Genomic DNA, 20,944 nt, shown 5'->3' on the forward strand with positions numbered 1-20,944 from the left:
TAATTTGAGGATATAATAATAGCGAATTTTCTCATCATGAGCAAAAAGGGTGGCTATGTCATTCAACTTAGTAAGATGTTCCACAATAGTTTCAGTTTCATAGCCATGGAAGGATCAGATTCAACCAAAGTAATTAACTCTGGGTCGACAGAGAATTCATAGTCCTTATCATCAATAAAGATAGGTGAAGAAGCAAACTAGGATCACATTTCATTCTAGCATTCAAAGATTTTTCTTTATACTTGCATAATAATTTCTCTAGATCATCTCTATCCTTACAAGCAAGAATATCTCTAGTTGCCTCCTCACCCATAACATAACCTTCCGGTACTTTTGGCAATTCATATCTAGGAGGGCTAGTTCTAATAGGTGTTTCAAGATTTTCAGTTTCAAGCTCATCATCAGTTTCAACAATATCATGTTGTCTTACTCCAGCAATTTGTTCATCAAGAAATTCACCTAGTGGCACATTATCATCAAGCAAGGTACTATCATCATCATAAGTATCATTCATAGCAGAAGTAGCATCATCAATAACTTGCGACATATCAGGATTAATAGCACGTGGTGGTGTTGCAAGTTTACTTATAACAGAAGGTGAATCTAAAGCGGAGCTGGATGGCAGTTCCTTACCTCCCCTCGTCTTAGAGGGAAAAATCTTAGTCTTAGCATCCTTCAGATTCTTCATAGTGACAATTTGATAATAATCCCAAGTGACTCAACTAGTATAGCTATGCTCCCCAGCAACGGCACCAGAAAAGGGTCTAGATAACCCACAAGTATATGGGATCGCAACAGTTTTCGAGGGTAGAGTATTCAGCCCAAATTTATAGATTCGACACAAGGGGAGCCAAAGAATATTTGTAAGTATTAGCAGCTGAGTTGTCAATTCAACCACACCTAGAGATTAATTATCTATAGAAAAGTGATCAGTAGCAAAGTAGTATGATGGTTTTGATAGTAGTAGCAACATCAATAGTAATGGTAACAGTGATAGCAATAGTTTTGTAGCAAGTGCAACAGTAACAACAACAATAGTAACTTAGCAAGATCAATATATAGGAAAATTGCAAGCATTGGATCGGTAATTTGTGGATGATATTCATCATGTGACTGTCATAACCTAGGGCGATATGGCACTAGCTCCAGTTCATAAATATAATGTAGGCATGCATTCCGTAAATAGTCATACATGCTTATGGAAAGAACTTGCATGACATCTTTTGTCCTACCCTCCCGTGGCAGCGGGGTCCTATTGGAAACTAAGGTATATTAAGGCCTCCTTTTAATAGAGAACCGGAACAAAGCACTAACACACGGTGAATACATGAACTCCACAAACTACGGTCATCACCAGGAAGTGTCCCGACTATTATCACTCCGGGGTTGCCGGATCATAACACGTAGTAGGTGACTATAACTTGCAAGATCGGATCTAGAACATAGATATAATGGTGATAACATAAATGGTTCAAATCTGAAATCATGGCACCTGGGCCCAAAGTGACAAGCATTAAGCATGGCAAAGTCATAGCAACATCAATCTCAGAACATAATGGATACTAGGGATAAAGACCTAACAAAACTAACTCAATTACATGATGAATCTCATCTAACTCGTCACCGACCAGCGAGCCTACGAAGGAATTACTCACTCCCGGTGGGGAGCATCATGGAATTGGCGATGGAGAAGGGTTAGTGACGATGAAGATCGAGGATCCCCCTCTCCGGAGCCCCAAACGGACTCCAGATCTGGCCTCCCGATGAAGAATAGGAGACAGCGGCGGTTCCGTCTCGTGGAACGCGATAATTCTTTCTCCCTGGTTTTTTCTAGAAAAATAGAATAGGATTTTATAGCGTCAGTTTTAGGGTCTGCGGGGCCACCAGGTGGGGACAACCCACCTGGGCGCGCCTAGAGGGGGTGACAATCCCTAGTGGGTTGTGCTCACCCAGGTGCCCCCCTCCGGTGGTTCTTGGCTCCAGAAATTCTCTTTTATTGTATAAAACATCCTCGCAAAGTTTCCTTCCAATCCGAGAACTATTATTTGTGCACAAAAACAACACCACGACAGTTCTGCTGAAAACAATGTTAGTCCGGGTTAGTTTCATTCCAATCATGCAAATTAGAGCCCAAAACAAGAGGAAAAGCGTTAGGAAAAGTAGATAAGACAGAGACGTATCAGTGAACTGTATGTTGTATATCACACACAACTTCACCTAGCTACCCGTTTCTGTTGTTAAGCTCATCGCAAATAGTTCATTCGAGTGAACTGTATGCCACGCATCGCACAGGCAACTATAATATGGACCGTGTTTGTTGTCTCCACCATCACAAATGTTTTGTATCTTTTTTGATGGTTTTATTACATCACCGTTTGCGATTAATGCATTGCACACAGTTTCATCGAAGGGTCTTGATGTCTACTACGCAACTTTCTTCTCGTAGACTCGTGTTGGGCCTCCAAGCGCAGAGTTTTGTAGGACAGTAGCAATTTTCCCTCAAGTGGATGACCTAAGGTTTATCAATCTATGAGAGGTGTAGGATGAAGATGGTCTCTCTCAAACGACCCTGCAACCAAATACAAGAAATCTCTTGTGTCCCCAACACACCAAATACAATGGCAAATTGTATAGGTGCACTAGTTCGGCGAAGAGATGGTGATAAAAGTGTAATATGGATGGTAGAAATATATTTTTATAATTTGAATAAATAAAAACAGCAAGGTAGCAAATAGTAAACGGGCACAAAAACGGTATTGCAATGCTTGAAAATGAGGCTTGGGGTCTGTACTTTCGCTAGTGCAACCTCTCAACAATGCTAATATAATTGGATCACATAACCACCCCTCAAAGTACAATGAAGAATCACTCCAAAGTTCCTATCTAGCGGAGAACATAAGAATAAATTGTTTGTAGGGTACGAAACCACCTCAAGGCTATTCTTTCCGTTCAATCTATTCAAGAGTCCGTACTAAAATAACACAACGCTATTCTTTCCGTTCAATCTTTCCTAGAGTTCGTACTAAAATAACACCAAAGCAAATTCATATTCATAATACTCAATCCAACACAAATAACTTCAAAAAGCGCCCCGAGATTTCTACCAGAGAAACAAACACAAGAACGTGCATCAACCCCTATGCATAGATTACCCCAATGTCACCTCGGGAATCCGCGAGTTGAGTGCCAAAACATATATCAAGTGAATCAATATGATACCCCATTGTCACCATGAGTATTCAATTGCAAGACATATATCAAGTGTTCTCAAATCCATAAAAGTATTCAATTCGATAACAACGAAATCTCAAAGCGAAAACTCAATTCATCACAACAAGATAGAGAGGGGAAAACACCATATGGTCTGACTAGATTAACAAAGCCCACGATATATCAAGATCGTGACATCTCAAGAACACGAGAGAGAGAGAGAGAGATTAAACACATAGCTACTGGTACAAACCCTCAGCCCCGAGGGTGGACTAGTCCCTCCTCATCGTGGTGGCCGCCGGGATGATGAAGATGGCCACCGGAGATGATTCCCCCCTTCGGCAGGGTGCTGGAACGGGGTCTAGATTGGTTTTTGGTGGCTACAGAGCTTTGGGGCGGCGGAACTTCTGGTCTAGTTTAACCCCGAAGGGTTTTGGAATATTTGTGAATTTATAGGGTAAAGAGGGGGTGCGGGAGGCCACCGAGGTGGGCACAACCCACCTGGGCGTGCCTGGTGATGTCTACTACGCAACCTTCTTCTTGTAGATGTTGTTGGGCCTCCAAGTGTAGAGGTTTGTAGGACAGTAGCAAATTTCCCTCAAGTGGATGACCTAAGGTTTATCAATCCGTGGGAGGCGTAGGATGAAGATGGTCTCTCTCAAGCAACCCTGCAACCAAATAACAAAGAGTCTCTTGTGTCCCCAACTCACCCAATACAATGGTAAATTGTATAGGTGCAATAGTTCGGCGAAGAGATGGTGATACAAGTGCAATATGGATGGTAGATATGGGTTTTCGTAATCTGAAAATATAAAAACAGCAAGGTAACTAATGATAAAAGTGAGCGTAAACGGTATTGCAATGATAGGAAACAAGGCCTAGGGTTCATACTTTCACTAGTTCAAGTGCTCTCAACAATAATAACATAATTGGATCATATAACTATCCCTCAACATGCAACAAAGAGTCACTCCAAAGTCGCTAATAGCGGAGAACAAACGAAGAGATTATTGTAGGGTACGAAACCACCTCAAAGTTATCCTTTCTGATCGATCTATTCAAGAGTCCGTAGTAAAATAACACGAAGCTATTCTTTCCGTTAGATCTATCCTAGAGTTCGTACTAGAATAACACCTTAAGACACAAATCAACCAAAACCCTAATGTCACCTAGATACTCCAATGTCACCTCAAGTATCTGTGGGTATGATTATACGATATGTATCACACAATCTCAGATTCATCTATTCAACCAACACAAAGTACTTCAAAGAGTGCCCCAAAGTTTCTACCGGAGAGTCAAGATGAAAACGTGTGCCAACCCCTATGCATAAGTTCACAAGGTCACGGAACTCGCAAGTTGATCACCAAAACATACATCAAGTGGATCACGTGAATATCCCATTGTTACCACAGATAAACACATGCAAGGCGTACATCAAGTGTTCTCCAATCCTTAAAGACTCAATCCGATAAGATAACTTCAAAGGGAAAACTCAATCCATTACAAGAGGGTAGAGGGGGAGAAACATCATATGATCCAACTATAATAGCAAAGCTCGTGACACATCAAGATCATGCCAAATCAAGAACACGAGAGAGAGAGATCAAACACATAGCTACTGGTACATACCCTCAGCCCTGAGGGTGAACTACTCCCTCCTCATCAAGGAGAGTGCCGGGATGATGAAGATGGCCACCGGTGAGGGATCCCTCCTCCGGCAGGGTGCCGGAACAGGACCCCGATTGGTTTTTGGTGGCTACAGAGGCTTGCGGCGGCGGAACTCCCAATCTAGGTTCTGTTCTGGGGGTTTCTGTATATATAAGAGGTTTTGGCGTCGGGAACAAGTTAGGGGGGTGTCCGAGGCGACCATGAGGTAGGGGGCGCGCGCAGGGGGGTAGGGCGTGCCCCCCACCCTCGTGGGTGCCTCGGGACTCTTCTGGCCTGTCACATCCCTAGTTCTGGTATGCTCTAGGCTAGCTACTGTTGTCTGCATCATGTTTATATTTCAATGAACTTGAAATGGGGACATGTGAAAGCCTCAGAAATCATTTCTGGAAATGACCAAGATAAAATTTGCTCCAAATAGATCCAAGAAAATGTTCATGTTTCTCTCTGAAAATATTGGTCAGAGGTAAAATTCAAACCAATATTTTTAGGAGCTCATAAATATTTATTTTGGGCATTTGGAACTAATGCAATAATTATTTGCATTGGATATATATATATATGTTATATATTTTATATATGTCCAATAATTCTGGGTAAATGTGAGGGGCTCTCGAATAATCCAAATAGTCCCTACAAAAAATTATCAGAAGAAAAGAAAATGATTTAAAGCCTAAAACTAAATCAAACAAATGTCAGAAATAGAAAAGAAAACAAAAAAGGGAAAAACCCTTACCTGGGCTCACCTGGCGGCCCAGGTGTCCTAGCTCAGCAGGCCGGCCCAGCTGACTGGCCGACGCCAGTCGTCTCCCACCTCTGCCAGAAGGCAGAGGCGTGTCGCCTGCGCGCGCACCGGACGCCACCTCCTGCTTCCTCCCGCGTCCTCGACCGAGTGCCTGGAGACGCCCCCGAGCCCCTTGGTCCTTCTCCCACTCTCGCAGCTCACTCTCCCCTCCCTGTCTCTCTCACGCGCGTCCACCGAGCGCGGTCGTCGACGCCGACCGCCGTACGCGCAGCCACAGCCATCCCAGCGCCTCCCCGTGCTGTCCCCTATGCCCGCCTCGATGCCTTGAAGCTCCCCCTCAACACGAGCATTGTCGGACGCCCTGTCGCCTCGCCATCGACCTGTCTTCTCCGCGCACGGCCGCCAGATCGCCATCGTCGTTACGTCGCCATCCGTGCCTCCCCGAGCTCAACGACCGCACCAGAAGACTCTCCGTGAGCCCCGCCATCTTCCCCCTTCTCCCGCGTTCATTTGTGTGCTCTAGTCGTGCTAGCCACCAGACCCGAGAGCTCACCGCCGCCGCGCTCGTCGTCGCCGGCGAATAGGCTAGCAACCGTCGCGTACGAGCACTGCTACGTGCTCAGCATGTTCCCACATACCCAACACCACCATCAGCTAGTCCTCCCGTGCACCGCAGCGTCGTTGCCGAGCTTGTCTGAGCTCCGGCCGCCGCGCTTGCCATCGCCGCCGTCGTTACGGTCCACTCCGGCGCGAGCTGATGGCTCCGTTGGATGCGGACGAGCACCAGCTTCACGCCAAGCCAAACCGCCGCTTGTTTTGTCGCCTGTGCTGCGTTTCCGAGCCGCGCCGCCATCTCGGGCCTCGCCGGCGGCTTAACCCCGGTCAAACCCCCCATTAACACTAACCTAATGACCCTCTGGGTCAATGACAGATGGGCCCCAACGCCCTAATCTTTTAGTTAGGCTAAATTTAACCCCTCGGTTTAACCCTATGGCACTGACATGTGGACCCCACACGTCAGGTTTGACTCCAGTCAGCGCGGTAGACTTGCTGATGCAAGCATGACGCCGTGCTGACGCAATTAATAGTTTTCTGGGTTTATTTTAATTTAGGAAATTCCAGAAAATAACCAAAACTTCTAAAAATCATAGAAATTAATTTGTAACTCCAAATGGAAAGTTTTATATATGAAAAATGATCAGAAAAATCGAATCTATCCATCTGTACCATTTTCATGTATGTTAGAACAACTTTTGGCTACCGTTTAGGAAAAATCAAATGATTGGCATTTGAATAATCACATATGGAGTTTGAATTTGAACCCTTGGTTCAAATCAACTTCATTTAAATCACTGCTAGTTGCATTAGCTCAAATCATAGCATGTTGCCATGTCATGATCATGCATCATATTGTTGCATTGCATTGATCGTGTTCTTTCTCTGTTGCCGGTGGTTGTTTCCCCTCAGTAGACGTATGTTCCGACGATGAGTTCGATGACACCGATGAAGAGCTATACTATCTTCAGAAGTGCCAGGCAAGCAAAACCCCCTTGTTCATTCTGATACAATCCCACTCTCTCGCTTCTGCTCTCTTTTACTGCATTAGGACAACAACGATTCAATTGTTACATGTTGCGGTAGTTGAACCCCTTTCCTCTGCATGACATGTCTTTGCCACAGTAAATAGTTGAAACCCACTAGCATGGGTAGGAGTTGTTTGAGCCATGATGTGCCTACTCATCCATGCTTGTTTGTCATGCCTGCTATTGCTTAGAGTTGTGTCACGTCTGATTCATCGAGGATGAATTGGAATGTGGTGAACATGTCCTACTGTTGAGAGCTAAGTGTGTGAACACGATTTGGTAAAGGTAGCGATGAGAGGCCATGTAGGAGTACATGGTGGGTTGTCTCATTGAAACCGTCCTCAGGAACTGAGTTCTGTGTTTGTGATCCATGAACAGTTACTACCACGCATTGGAATGCTTAAGTGCCCCTCTCGACTTATTAATCAACCTGAACTCTGTCCAGGAGTTGCAACTAGTTTCTGGTGTTTGTAGGTTGTGTTAGTAGTCTACCAAGTGGCACCCGAGACAGGTGGGCTTGGGACAGACTAGGCACCATGGCACGGTGTACCAAGCATAGATCCATCCGACGAGGTGGGCTTGGGAACCCTGCACACATCGTTTGGGGCCGTGAGCGACACCCCGGCCAGATCTCCTTGCGGAAGGAACCCGAATAGGCGATAAACCTGGACTAGAGACTTGTGTGGTTAGTCAGGTCGTGGCTGACTCCCTCGCCAGGCTCCCGCTTGAAGGTTGCCGAGATACACGACGTGTACATGGTGGTAAGTGGCGAGAGCGTGTGTGAAGAAGTACACCCCTGCAGGGTTAACATCATCTATTCGAATAGCCGCGTCCACGGTAAAGGACTTCTGGGTTGCTTGTACAGTTCATAGACAAGTGAAAGTGGATACACTAAAATGCGCAAGATAAGCGTGAGTGCTATGGATGGCCTTCTCGTAGGGAGACAGGAGCGGATCCATAGTGGTGTATTGTTATGGTGAATATGTGGACTCTTCTGCGTCACCTCAAAGGAGTTAGTTGCAATCGTGGTTTAGGTTAGCCACTGAGTCAAGGCTGGCTTGCTGCAGTCAAACTCCACCACTCCTTTATTGATACTGATGCATATGTAGCTAGTTCTGATGTATGTCTTGCTGGGTACATTTGTACTCACGTTTGCTTAATTTATGTTTTGCAGAAAGACTTCAGTCTCACTAGTAGTTCCGCGTGGACTTCGATGTTTAGCTTGTTACCTCAGCTACGATCTTGTACCCTTGGGAGGGTCTTGTAGATAGTCAGGCTTCTCAACCTTTTTCATTGGTAGTTGTCTGTACTCAGACATGTTTATGCTTCTGCTTGTTGCTTGTATGCTCTGTATGTTGGGTCATGAGACCCATGTTTGTAATATCTGGCTCTTCGGAGCCTTATGAATAAATACTTTGAGTTGTAGAGTTTTGGTTTGATGCCATGTTGTATTTGCACATATCGAGCATATTGTGTGTATGATTTGAAATGCTTGGTATGTGTGGGATCCGACAACCTAGTTGTTTATCCTTGGTAGCCTCTCTTACCGGGAAATGTCTCCTAGTGCTTCCACTGAGCCATGGTAGCTTGCTACTACTCCGGAACACTTAGGCTGGCCGGCATGTGTCCTTCTTCATTCCTGTGTCTGTCCCTTCGGGGAAATGGCACGCGGTGTCTACCGGAGTCCTGTTAGCCCAGCTGCTACAGCCCGGATTCACTCGCTGATGACCGACACGTTCGTTGCTGGGTCATGTATGCCTGTCCCTGTAAGTTAGTGCCACTTTGGATTTTACAACTAGTCATGTTGGCCCGGGTTCGGTACCAAATAAATGATTACTCGAATCAGGGTTTTGGGCATAAAGATTCCATTGACCCATCAAAAGGGGTCCCAACCCCTGGGGATAGGGTAATACATCTAAGAAATTATTCCATCGAACGTACTCCCCCCTGGATGCGGATTGTCATATGGATGCTAGCGACACTATCATATACGTGAGCCAAAAGGCGCAAACGGTCCCGGGCCAGGTAAGGTGGCACCAATGGGAATACCGTGCGTGAGGCCGCAAAGTGATATGATGTGTTACATGCTAGATCGGTGTGACTTAGGATCAGGGCCCTGACAGCTTTGGTATCAGAGCCTGACTGCCTGTAGGATTATCAAGCCAAACTGGTCGAAGTCGTGTCTAGAAATGCTTTAGTTATATAAGGGAATTGATTGTGGAAGGGAACGTAAGGCTCTTTTTACTCCTTATACCTTATGTCCTTCAGATCTGAGTCATCCTATCTTTCCTACGGGGTTAAGAACTAGGCTTCTCATCTTTCTATCAGGTTCACGCGTTACTAATCCGTAGACTCATAGGATTGATGGATTCAAGTCTCGGTTCAGTTTCTTCTACCTCCGTGTGATGACAGTTGATCTCAGAACCTTGATATTGTGATGTTGAGTGGTTATGCCACCATTTTGCAAGATGTCTCAAATCTTTTGAGCATTTACAACTGTGATGCTGTCCGAGTCATCCCAGGTTTCTAATTAGTCTAATGCATTTGCAAATCCCTTCTTTTCATTCCCGATGTTTCTTTGGGCCAGTATAACCACACTAATCGGTGAGTTGAGGTACTCTATTGCCTCGACATATATGTTGGAGCTATTATTATGACCCTAGGTGTCTTAGAGGACCACATAGTAATCTAGCCATGTTTTGTGTTCCCAGTGTGATGATTCTGGCCATCATTCTCGAAAGCATCCCGTGATGCCATTTAGTAGTAGGTATTCTATTCCTGGGTTCTTGAACCTGAGATTCACCCTACTTACTTCATGTTGATAGTGTTTGCTAGCTCCTTTAGGATATTAGTAACCTTTGAAATAGTCCTCGAGGTCCGTGGTATATCCTTCTTCCAAATACCATGAACTGCTTATGGCAGAAGTTCTTGAACCAAAAGATCACAACCAGAGTGCTCTTGATGAGTTCTCCATTCTACATTGTGACTGCCAGTTCTACCTTTCTGCATGGGTTATCCGGAAGAAATGTTGAGCTTTTCTCGACATATTAATCTATGCATCCACAACTCAGAAAGATATATGTCCCTTTGAGTTGTCCCTCTTTAGTTGTTATCTGATCTTCGACTATCAATTGAGAGTCAAGAGCATGTGTGCATTCATGTTCATCGATGCCCTTTACTCTTGTGGTCCGTCAAGCCATTCTATTCCAGAATGACTAGGAGAAACAAACTCCGGTACCTTATCCATTTCTAGGATTGGGTCGAAGCAGTTGTATTCCGCAGATCAAAATGCCAATCCAGCTTTTGGTCTGTTCTACCTTGGAGTGTCACCCTCTTTCATATCATGAGTGACGGGAGAATTGCACAATCTCTCATGAATTCTTGACGCAGTTATACTTCTCGCCATCATTATTCATTCCTCGGTCCCGTGTTGTTGTAACCGGAATGCCGACAAGTGAACTGTGATGTGTGAAATCAGTACTCCTAGCAACCCTGTTGCTTGATAGTTAATGGACAATACTCTCATTCTTAGCATGTTGGTTACTGAGACATCCTCCTAAGATTGATTGTGCTACCAGTCCATATTTCCTGGTGCACTCTTCGATTGATGGGTTAGGATTTTGTCAAACCCTTGCTCTTTTTGGTCATATCGTCTTGCCTTGAAAAGCAAGATTATTCTCGAGCTTCATAACAAATCGGTGGCCCGTGATTTTCCGAATATCTTCTGGGAAGTTTCACAAGGTTGTCCCCTGACCGTTATGTTGAGCTCGTGATCAAATGGTTTTCCTATAAACCACTCTTTCTCCAAGAACATGTGTTGGATACCTTGAGCTAGTTGGTTAAGCTAAACAACAACTTGGAGAGTTGGAAGATAAAAGCTTGCCTAGCTTAGTTCATTTCAAGGGATATATTTGTGTGTGTTGAAGAAAGATGATATCTTCATCGATTGGTCCCTGTGATCAGTTCTTGGACCTATTGTCTTATCAAAAACTTTGATTTGAGTGTGGGCTATCCTCAAATCAAATCAGAACCAACGATTTTCGTAATGTTTTCTTACTCATGGTTTTTCCTCGAGCATACTCCATTATATCTTTTGTTCTGACCAATGCTATCACCATGTTCACATAATTGTGGAATTCCATTTATACGGAAACCTGGATGAATTGTTGTTGAGCCCATCGACAACATCCTTATCTTCTCCACGATTTTGTTGGACATTAAGCTAGTATTGGAAACTTTGTAAGCATTGCCTTCGTGTCCCGTTCATGAGGTATATGTTTGGATGAAAGAAGAGACTTCCTCTAATTCACGTGCATATGATGCAAGTTGCCGCCATGAATTTGAGAAAGTTTGTTTCGCTTCCTCTGGAATCATCCCAAGTCAGTCATGCATACGTGCGAGGTATTCTGTGGTCTGGAGACTTGCAACCTTCATTCTATATGAATCCCTAGAACACCAAGCCACTGATTGATTTGTTCCAGGAAAAAAAGTTAACTGCTAATCCATGGTAATGCACAAGACTTCGATATCCTCAATGATGGTTTCTACCCAAACTCGGTAGTGCTTGCTGTAAGACTACTATGTGGTCATGCTTGTCTGGGACAGCGTATTCACATGTATGTAGCAGAACCAGCTCATGTTTTGGAGCTTGCTATCGTAGTTCATTTCCCGAGAATCTCTCAACGTTATCTCATCGATTTGTGTTGCAATTCTTCTTTTCAGACATGTTGAGTCTGAAGTATCCTGTTACCAACTAGATCTGAATCTCAGGCAGATATGATGATTGGAACATTCCCAGCATTGCATTTGGCTCCCAGCTTGCACCTGCCATTGTGCCATTGTGCTATGGTCTGCACTTTCAGTAATTATTATTCAGGGTCATCTTCAAAAGTAGGCTTACCATGGGTCCCATCTATTTCCGATGGTAAGCAAAAATCATCCATTGTGTTGTCTTCAACAAGGTAGTCCACATCATCCATTCTAGTCCGAGTATGCCATTCTTTCGAACTCCTTCAAATGATCGATTGTGATTGCCCTAGGCTGGTATAAAGAGTTTCAATGATCTTTGTATCAAAATTAATTCTTTTTGCCACTTAAGGGAATAATTCTATGAGTCACCTTCCCTAAGGTATCACGTTACGGAATCATGGCAATTATCTCCTTGCTACTTTGAAATTCATGCTCCATCTTATCCAAGTGTGGAATTGTAGCCTGCCAAATTGAAACCTCGTCATCTGTTTCTTTCCTCCCCTATCGATGTGTGTTTTGTGTCTCAGCTTGAGAGATGTTCCTACATCTCACTCCATAAGTTGATCGTGAGTTGCTCGATCTTCGAGAAGATCGATTTCGGTAGAGTTTCTTTCTGTCATCATCGTGATGGATGAAGATCTCGAAAGCAAGGACATCAAGATCAATTTGAAGTAATGAATCAACATCTTAGAGAAGGGAAGTTGGATCATGAAGATCGTGTTAGCTTTGTGTCCCCTCTGTCTTCTTACCTCACGTCTTGAATCTCGAGACGAGATTCTTGTTTAGTGGGGGTGAGTTGTCACATCCCTAGTTCTGGTATGCTCTAGGCTAGCTACTGTTGTTTGCATCATGTTTATATTTCAATGAACTTGATTGGGGACATGTGAAAGCCTCAGAAATCATTTCTGGAAATGACCAAGATAAAATTTGCTCCAAATAGATCCAAAAAAATGTTCATGTTTCTCTCTGAAAATATTGGTCAAAGGTAAAATTCAAACCAATATTTTTAGGAGCTCATAAATATTTATTTTGGGCATTTGGAACTAATGCAATAATTATTTGCATTGGATATATATATATATATATATATATATATATATATATATGTTATATATTTTATATATGTCCAATAATTCTGGGTAAATGTGAGGGGCTCTGGAATAATCCAAATAGTCCCTACAAAAATTTATCAGAAGAAAAGAAAATGATTTAGTGCCTAAAACTAAATCAAACAAATGTCAGAAATAGAAAAGAAAACAAAAAGGGAAAACCCTTACCTGGGCTCACCTGGCGGCCCAGCTGTCCTAGCTCAGCAGGCCAGCCCAGCTGACTGGCCGACGCCAGTCGTCTCCCACCTCTGCCAGAAGGCAGAGGCGTGTCGCCCGCGCGTGCGCCGGACACCACCTCCTGCTCCCTCCCCCGTCCTCGACCGAGCGCCTCGAGACGCCCCCGAGCCCCTTGGTCCTTCTCCCACTCTCGCAGCTCACTCTACCCTCCCCTGTCTCTCTCACGCGCGTCCACCGAGCGCGGTCATCGACGTCGACCGCCGTACGCGCAGCCACAGCCATCCCAGCGCCTCCCCGTGTTGTCCCCTACGCCCGCCTCGACACCTTGAAGCTCCCCCTCAACGCTAGCATCACCGGACGCCCTGTTGCCTCGCCATTGACCCGTCTTCTCCGCGCACGGCCGCTAGATCGCCATCGTCGTTACGTCACCGCCCGTGCCTCCCCGAGCTCAACGACCGCACCAGAAGACTCGCCGTGAGCCCCACCATCTTCCCCCCTTCTCCCGCGTTCATTTGCGTGCTCTAGTCGTGCTAGCCACCGGACCCGAGAGCTCACCGCCGCCGTGCTCGTCGTCGCTGGCGAATAGGGTAGCAACCGTCGCGTACGAGCACTGCTACCTGCTCATCATGTTCCCATATATCCAACACCACCATCAGCTAGTCCTCCCGTGCACCGCAGCGTCGTTGCCGAGCTTGTCCGAGCTCCGTCCGCCGCGCTTGCCATCGTCGCCGTTGTTACGGTCCACTCCGGCGTGAGCTGATGGCTCCGTTGGATGCGGACGAGCACCAGCTTCACGCCAAGCCAAACCGCCGCTCGTTTCGTCGCCTGTGCTGCGTTTCCGAGCCGCGCCGCTGTCTCGGGCCTTGCCGACGGCTTAACGCCGGTGAAACCCCCCATTAACACTAACCTAATGACCCTCTGGGTCAATGACAGATGGGCACCAGCGCCCTAATCTTTTAGTTAGGCTAAATTTAACCCCTCTGTTTAACCCTATGACACTGATGTGTGGACCCCACACATCAGGTTTGACTCCAGTCAGCGTTGTAGACTTGCTAACGCAAGCATGACGCAGTGCTGACGCAATTAATAGTTTTCTGGGTTTATTTTAATTTAGGAAATTCCAGAAAATAACCAAAACTTCTAAAAATCATAGAAATTAATTTGTAACTCCAAATGGAAAGTTTTATATATGAAAAATGATCAGAAAAATCGAATCTATCCATCTGTACCATTTTCATGTATGTTAGAACAACTTTTGGCTACCGTTTAGGAAAAATCAAATGATTGGCATTTGAATAATCACATATGGAGTTTGAATTTGAACCCTTGGTTCAAATCAACTTCATTTAAATCACTGCTAGTTGCATTAGCTCAAATCATAGCATGTTGCCATGTCATGATCATGCATCATATTGTTGCATTGCATTGATCGTGTTCTTTCTCTGTTGCCGGTGGTTGTTTCCCCTCAGTAGACGTATGTTCCGACGATGAGTTCGATGACACCGATGAAGAGCTATACTATCTTCAGAAGTGCCAGGCAAGCAAAACCCCCTTGTTCATTCTGATACAATCCCACTCTCTCGCTTCTGCTCTCTTTTACTGCATTAGGACAACAACGATTCAATTGTTACATGTTGCGGTAGTTGAACCCCTTTCCTCTGCATGACCTGTCTTTGCCACAGTAAATAGTTGAAACCCACTAGCATGGGTAGGAGTTGTTTGAGCCATGATGTGCCTACTCATCCATGCTTGTTTGTCATGCCTGCTATTGCTTAGAGTTGTGTCACGTCTGATTCATCGAGGATGAATTGGAATGTGGTGAACATGTCCTACTGTTGAGAGCTAAGTGTGTGAACACGATTTGGTAAAGGTAGCGATGAGAGGCCATGTTGGAGTACATGGTGGGTTGTCTCATTGAAACCGTCCTCAGGAACTGAGTTCTGTGTTTGTGATCCATGAACAGTTACTACCACGCATTGGAATGCTTAAGTGCCCATCTTGACTTATTAATCAACCTGATCTCTGTCCAGGAGTTGCAACTAGTTTCTGGTGTTTGTAGGTTGTGTTCGTAGTCTACCAAGTGGCACCCGGTACAGGTGGGCTTGGGACAGACTAGGCACCATGGCACGGTGTACCAAGCGTAGATCCATCCGACGAGGTGGGCTTGGGAACCCTGCACACATCGTTTGGGGCCGTGAGCGACACCCCGGCCGGATCTCCTTGCGGATGGAACCCGAATAGGCGATAAACCTAGACTAGAGACTTGTGTGGTTAGTCAGGTCATGGCCGACTCCCTCGCCAGGCTCCCGCTTGAAGGTTGCCGAGATACACGACGTGTACATGGTGGTAAGTGGCGAGAGCGTGTGTGAAGAAGTACACCCCTGCAGGGTTAACATCATCTATTCGAATAGCCGCGTCCGCGGTAAAGGACTTCTGGGTTGCCTATACAGTTCATAGACAAGTGAAAGTGGATACTCTAAAATGCGCAAGATAAGCGTGAGTGCTATGGATGGCCTTCTCGTAGGGAGACGGGAGCGGATCCATAGTGGTGTATGGTTATGGTGAATATGTGGACTCGTGTGCGTCACCTCAAAAGAGTTACTTGCAGTCGTGGTTTAGGTTAGCCACTGAGTCAAAGCTGGCTTGCTGTAGTCAAACTCCACCACTCTTTATTGATACTGATGCATATGTAGCTAGTTCTGAAGTAAGTCTTGTTGGGTACATTTGTACTCACGTTTGCTTAATTTATGTTTTGCAGAGAGACTTCAGTCTCACTAGTAGTTCCGCGTGGACTTCGACGTTTAGCTTGTTACCTCAGCTACGATCTTGTACCCTTGGGAGGGTCTTGTAGATAGTCAGGCTTCTCAGACTTTTTCATTTGTAGTTGTCTGTACTCAGACATGTTTATGCTTCTACTTGTTGCTTGTATGCTCTGTATGTTGGGTCATGAGACCCATGTTTGTAATATCTGGCTCTTCGGAGCCTTATGAATAAATACTTTGAGTTGTAGAGTTTTGTTCTAATGCCATGTTGTATTTGCACATACCGAGTATATTGTGTGCATGATTTGAAATGCTTGGTATATGTGTGAGATCCGACAACCTAGTTGTTTATCCTTGGTAGCCTCTCTTACCGGGAAATGTCTCCTAGTGCTTCCACTGAGCCATGGTAGCTTGCTACTACTCCGGAACACTTAGGCTAGCCGGCATGTGTCCTTCTTCATTCCCGTGTCTGTCCCTTTGGGGAAATGTCACGCGGTGTCTACCGGAGTCCTGTTAGCCCAGCTGCTACAGCCCGGATTCACTCGCTGATGACCGACACGCTCGTTGCTGGGTCATGTATGCCTGTCCCTGTAAGTTAGTGCCACTTTGGGTTTTACGACTAGACATGTCGGCCTGGGTTCTTTGTCATATGGATGCTAGCAACAATATCATATACGTGAGCCAAAAGGCACAAACGGTCCCGGGCCAGGTAAGGTGGCACCCGTGGGAATGCCGTGCGTGAGGCCGCAAAGTGATATGATGTGTTACATGCTAGATCGGTGTGACTTAGGATCGGGGTCCTGACATGGCCCATCTCTGATGCTCCGTGGGCTTCTTCTGGTCCAAAAATAATCTCCGTCAATTTTCAGGTCAATTGGACTCCGTTTGGTTTTATTTTCTGCGATACTCAAAAACAAGGAATAACGGAAACTGGCACTGGGCTATGGGTTAGTAGGTTAGTCCCAAAAATCATATAAAATAGCATATAAAACATCCTAGATGGATAATATAATAGCATGGAACAACCAAAAATTATAGATACGTTGGAGACGTATCAAGCATCCCCAAGCTTAATTCATGCTCGTCCTCGAGTAGGTAAATGATAAAAACAGAATTTTTGATGTGGAATGCTACCTAACATATTTATAAATGTAATCTTCTTTATTGTGGCAAGTGATACGGACATAGACCTAGGGTAGGGCGATAGGCCTGACCTATACGTCCTACCTAAGGTCCTTGTCCTAGAAGCAAAGAAGTTCAAGAGCAAATAGAGAGGGCTCAACAAAGGTGTCGAGTGCAATCCACTCAACCTACCATTCACTCGGAGATCTCTCCTTATTTAGGTCACTCGACCACTCAACCACTCGACATGCAGAAGACCTAAAGCCACTCTGCGCAGCAACGGTCAGACGTTTACTCATAGAGTTAATGATCATTTATAGCACTTTATTATTGACGTTACCTGTAACGCTCTCACTTTATGTACATTGAATCCTGTGTAACGGAGGGGAGCTGGGGTCCTGGCACACTCTATATAAGCCACCCCCCTCCTCTGAGACAAGGGTTCGCACCCCCTGTAACACACACGCGCATATAATCCAGTCGACCGCATTCGGGCTCCGAGACGTAGGGCTATTACTTCCTCCGAGAAGGGCCTGAACTCGTAAAACTCTTGCGTACAACTTCTCCATAGCTAAGATCTTTCCTCTACATCCCTACCCCCATTCTACTGTTAGACTTAGAACCACAACAGTTGGCGCCCACCATGGGGCAGGTGTCTTAGCGACTTGTTGGAGAAGTTGCGATTTTTCCGTTCCCCATCAGCATGGTTTCAGGCGGAGGATTGGCCGAGGGCCGCGAGATCCGTTTCGGCGCACTCGTGTTCGTCGCCGACGACTCCGCTTGGCTCCAAGAAGCTCCACTCGACGTCGAGGCGCTCCCCGTCCGCGGGGCAACGCACTTTCGCACGTACGTCCGCGGCGTCCTCCTGCGGCAGCCGTCGACTCAGTATCGGTCGGCTCCGGTGGTGTCTTCACTCCCTGCTGTCCGCCGGCACAAGCGTTCCGGTCGGTCGAGGCTCCAGCGGTTGGTGAGGGCACGCGGTGGCTCAGCAATCGGCCACCCCCCAAGTCGCGGCAATCGAGCCCGACGAAACTCTCTACGGCCTGTTCGACTGGTTCCGTTGAGATTGTGTCCGAGTGCGACAGCAGTGACCCCGCGGCGGAAGTCCTGATGGTCAACGGACCGCGCAGTCCTCCTGGCTTCCCCCGCGAGGATGGTGGCGACGGCGGAGGCGATCCGTCACGTTCCCACGAGGAGTACCGCCCTGAGCCCCTCTCTTTGCAGCAGAGGGAAGAGCTTCGCCGCCGCAACATGGATGCACTTCACACTCCTATCGTTGGAGAAACCCCCGAGGCCCGGGCCTTGGAGGAGGTGCGCCTGGCCAACTTGGCTGAGCGCACTCGACTGGAGAATCTCCAGCACGCACTCGACGAGCGTGCTCGGCAGCGGATTCCTGAGTCCAGTCGACGACAACTTTTTCCGCCTCCTACTCAGGTATATCGAACTCCGATTTAGAATCTCATAGCTGCAGCCCGAATAGCAGAGTCGATCCAGCCCTCCCAGTCAGAAGCTGGCAGAGGTTTGATGTAGATCAGGGCTTTACTCCGGGCAGCAGGAGAACAAAACACAACAGTATCTCGGTCGCGGAATAGGATCCATAGCAGATCCGTGGTAGCAGACACAGTCCAGTCGGCTCACAGTCCAAGATCGCCCCCGAGGCGTGAGGGGCGTGGAGACCGATGAGATCTGTACAGAAACCGTGAGCAGTATGATCACCGACTCGACCACGATGATCGTCGCCGAGTGCCCACGCCTCCCCCAAGGAGTGGGTCATACGCACCTCGGCAACACGATGACAGGCGCCCTCACAGTGGTGGGCGAAGGACTCCAGTCGACCCCCGGGAGCCAGGCTTTGACGCGAGATCCATTCTCGTTCAAGGTTTGGTTGACAGGAACAGAGCACACAGAGATGGCCACGATACAGATTACCCGACCGGCAGCAGGGTGCATGTTTCGGGTCCCGAGTGTTTCAGCAAAGCCATCAGAGCAGCAGTGATTCCTCCCAACTTCAGGGTGGCGACTAGAGTCAGCAAATTCACTGGTGAGTCCAAGCCTGACACTTGGCTTGAGGACTACCGAGTGGCTGTGCAGATTGGTGGTGGCAATGACGAAGTGGCCATGAAGCACCTGCCTCTGATGTTAGAGGGTTCGGCCAGAGCATGGTTGAATCAGTTAGCACCTGGCAGTATTTATAGTTGGGAAGAGCTTGCCCGAGTGTTTCTCAGAACATTTGAGGGTACATGCAAACGACCAGCGGGGCTAACTGAGCTACAGTCTTGTGTGCAGAAGTCGAATGAAACTTTCAGAGATTATATCCAGAGGTGGATCACGTTGCACCACACAGTGGAAAATGTGTTTGATCACCAAGCAGTTTGTGCCTTCAAGGAAGGCGTCAAGTATCGAGAATTGAATCTGAAGTTCGGTCGGACCGGAGATATGTCTCTGAGTAGAATGATGGAAATTGCCACCAAGTATGCTAATGGTGAAGAAGAGGATCGGCTCCGGAGTGGCAAGCACAAAACAGTCGCCCACGAAACCGGGGGAGGGAACTCCAGTCGGAAGCAGAAGCGCAAAGCCGAGCCAGCTGCTCCTGGAGAAACCTTAGCCGTGACTCAAGGAAAGTTCAAGGGGAAGCCCAAAGGGCGATGGAACCCCAAGAAAGTAAAAGATCAAGACGGAAATGATGTGTTGGATTTACCATGCCACATTCACATCAAAAAAGATGAGGAGGGTAATCTCATTTACCCGAAACATACCACTCAACAATGTCGGCTCCTAATCCAGCAGTTCCGAGAGAAACAGCCCAAAGAAAAGGAGAAAGAATCGGACAAAGTTGAGGATAAGGAAGAGGACGATGATGGTTACCCCCACGTCAATTCCACTCTGATGATTTTCGCTGATGTTGAGAGCAAGAGTCGACTGAAAGTCATCAACAGAGAAGTGAACATGGTCGCTCCGGCGACGCCCAGTTATTTGAAGTGGTCCCAGACTTCCATTACATTCGACCAGTCTTATCACCCGACACACATAGCCACCCCTGGGAGGCAAGCGTTGGTGGTCGACCTAGTCGTCGAGGGCACTCGGTTGACTAAGGTTCTGATGGATGGTGGCAGTGGCCTGAATATACTATATGCGGAGACCTTGAAATGGATGGGCATTCCGATGTCTAGACTCAGTGAAAGCAATATGAGTTTCCATGGGGTTATTCCTGGCAAGAACGCTGAGTCACTCAGCCAGATCGCCCTCGATGTGGTTTTTGGTGATTCCAAGAATTACCGCAAAGAAAAGTTGACGTTTGAAGTCGTCGATTTCCAGAGTGCTTATCATGCTATTCTAGGCAGGCCGGCTTATGCATGTTTCATGGCTCGACCATGTTACGTTTACCTCAAATTGAAGATGCCTGGTCCTAAAGGAGTGATCACCATCACTGGCAATCGGAAGAAGGCCGGAGAGTGCTTCCAGAAGGGCTCAAAGATCGCCGATGCACAAATGGCAGTGGTGGAATTGCAGGAGTATCAAAAAAATGCAGATCCGAGTGATTTGTTGCGAGCTAAGAAGCCTGCCACGGATTCAGCATTTCAGTCGTCTGGTGAAATGAAGCTGATTCATATTCACCCGACCGATCCCAATGCTGCTCTGACTCACATCTCGACAACACTCGACTCCAAATAGGAAGAAGCGCTCATCCAGTTCCTCCGTGAGAACTGGGACATCTTTGCATGGAAACCTTCTGACATGCCAGGCGTTCCTAGGGGGCTAGCTTAGCACCGTTTGCGAGTCGACCCAAAAGTGAAACCGGTCAAAGAACACCTTCGACGG

The sequence above is a fragment of the Triticum aestivum genome, chromosome 1D, assembly GCF_018294505.1.
Source record: "Triticum aestivum cultivar Chinese Spring chromosome 1D, IWGSC CS RefSeq v2.1, whole genome shotgun sequence".
In the NCBI taxonomy this organism is placed as follows: Eukaryota; Viridiplantae; Streptophyta; class Magnoliopsida; order Poales; family Poaceae; genus Triticum; species Triticum aestivum.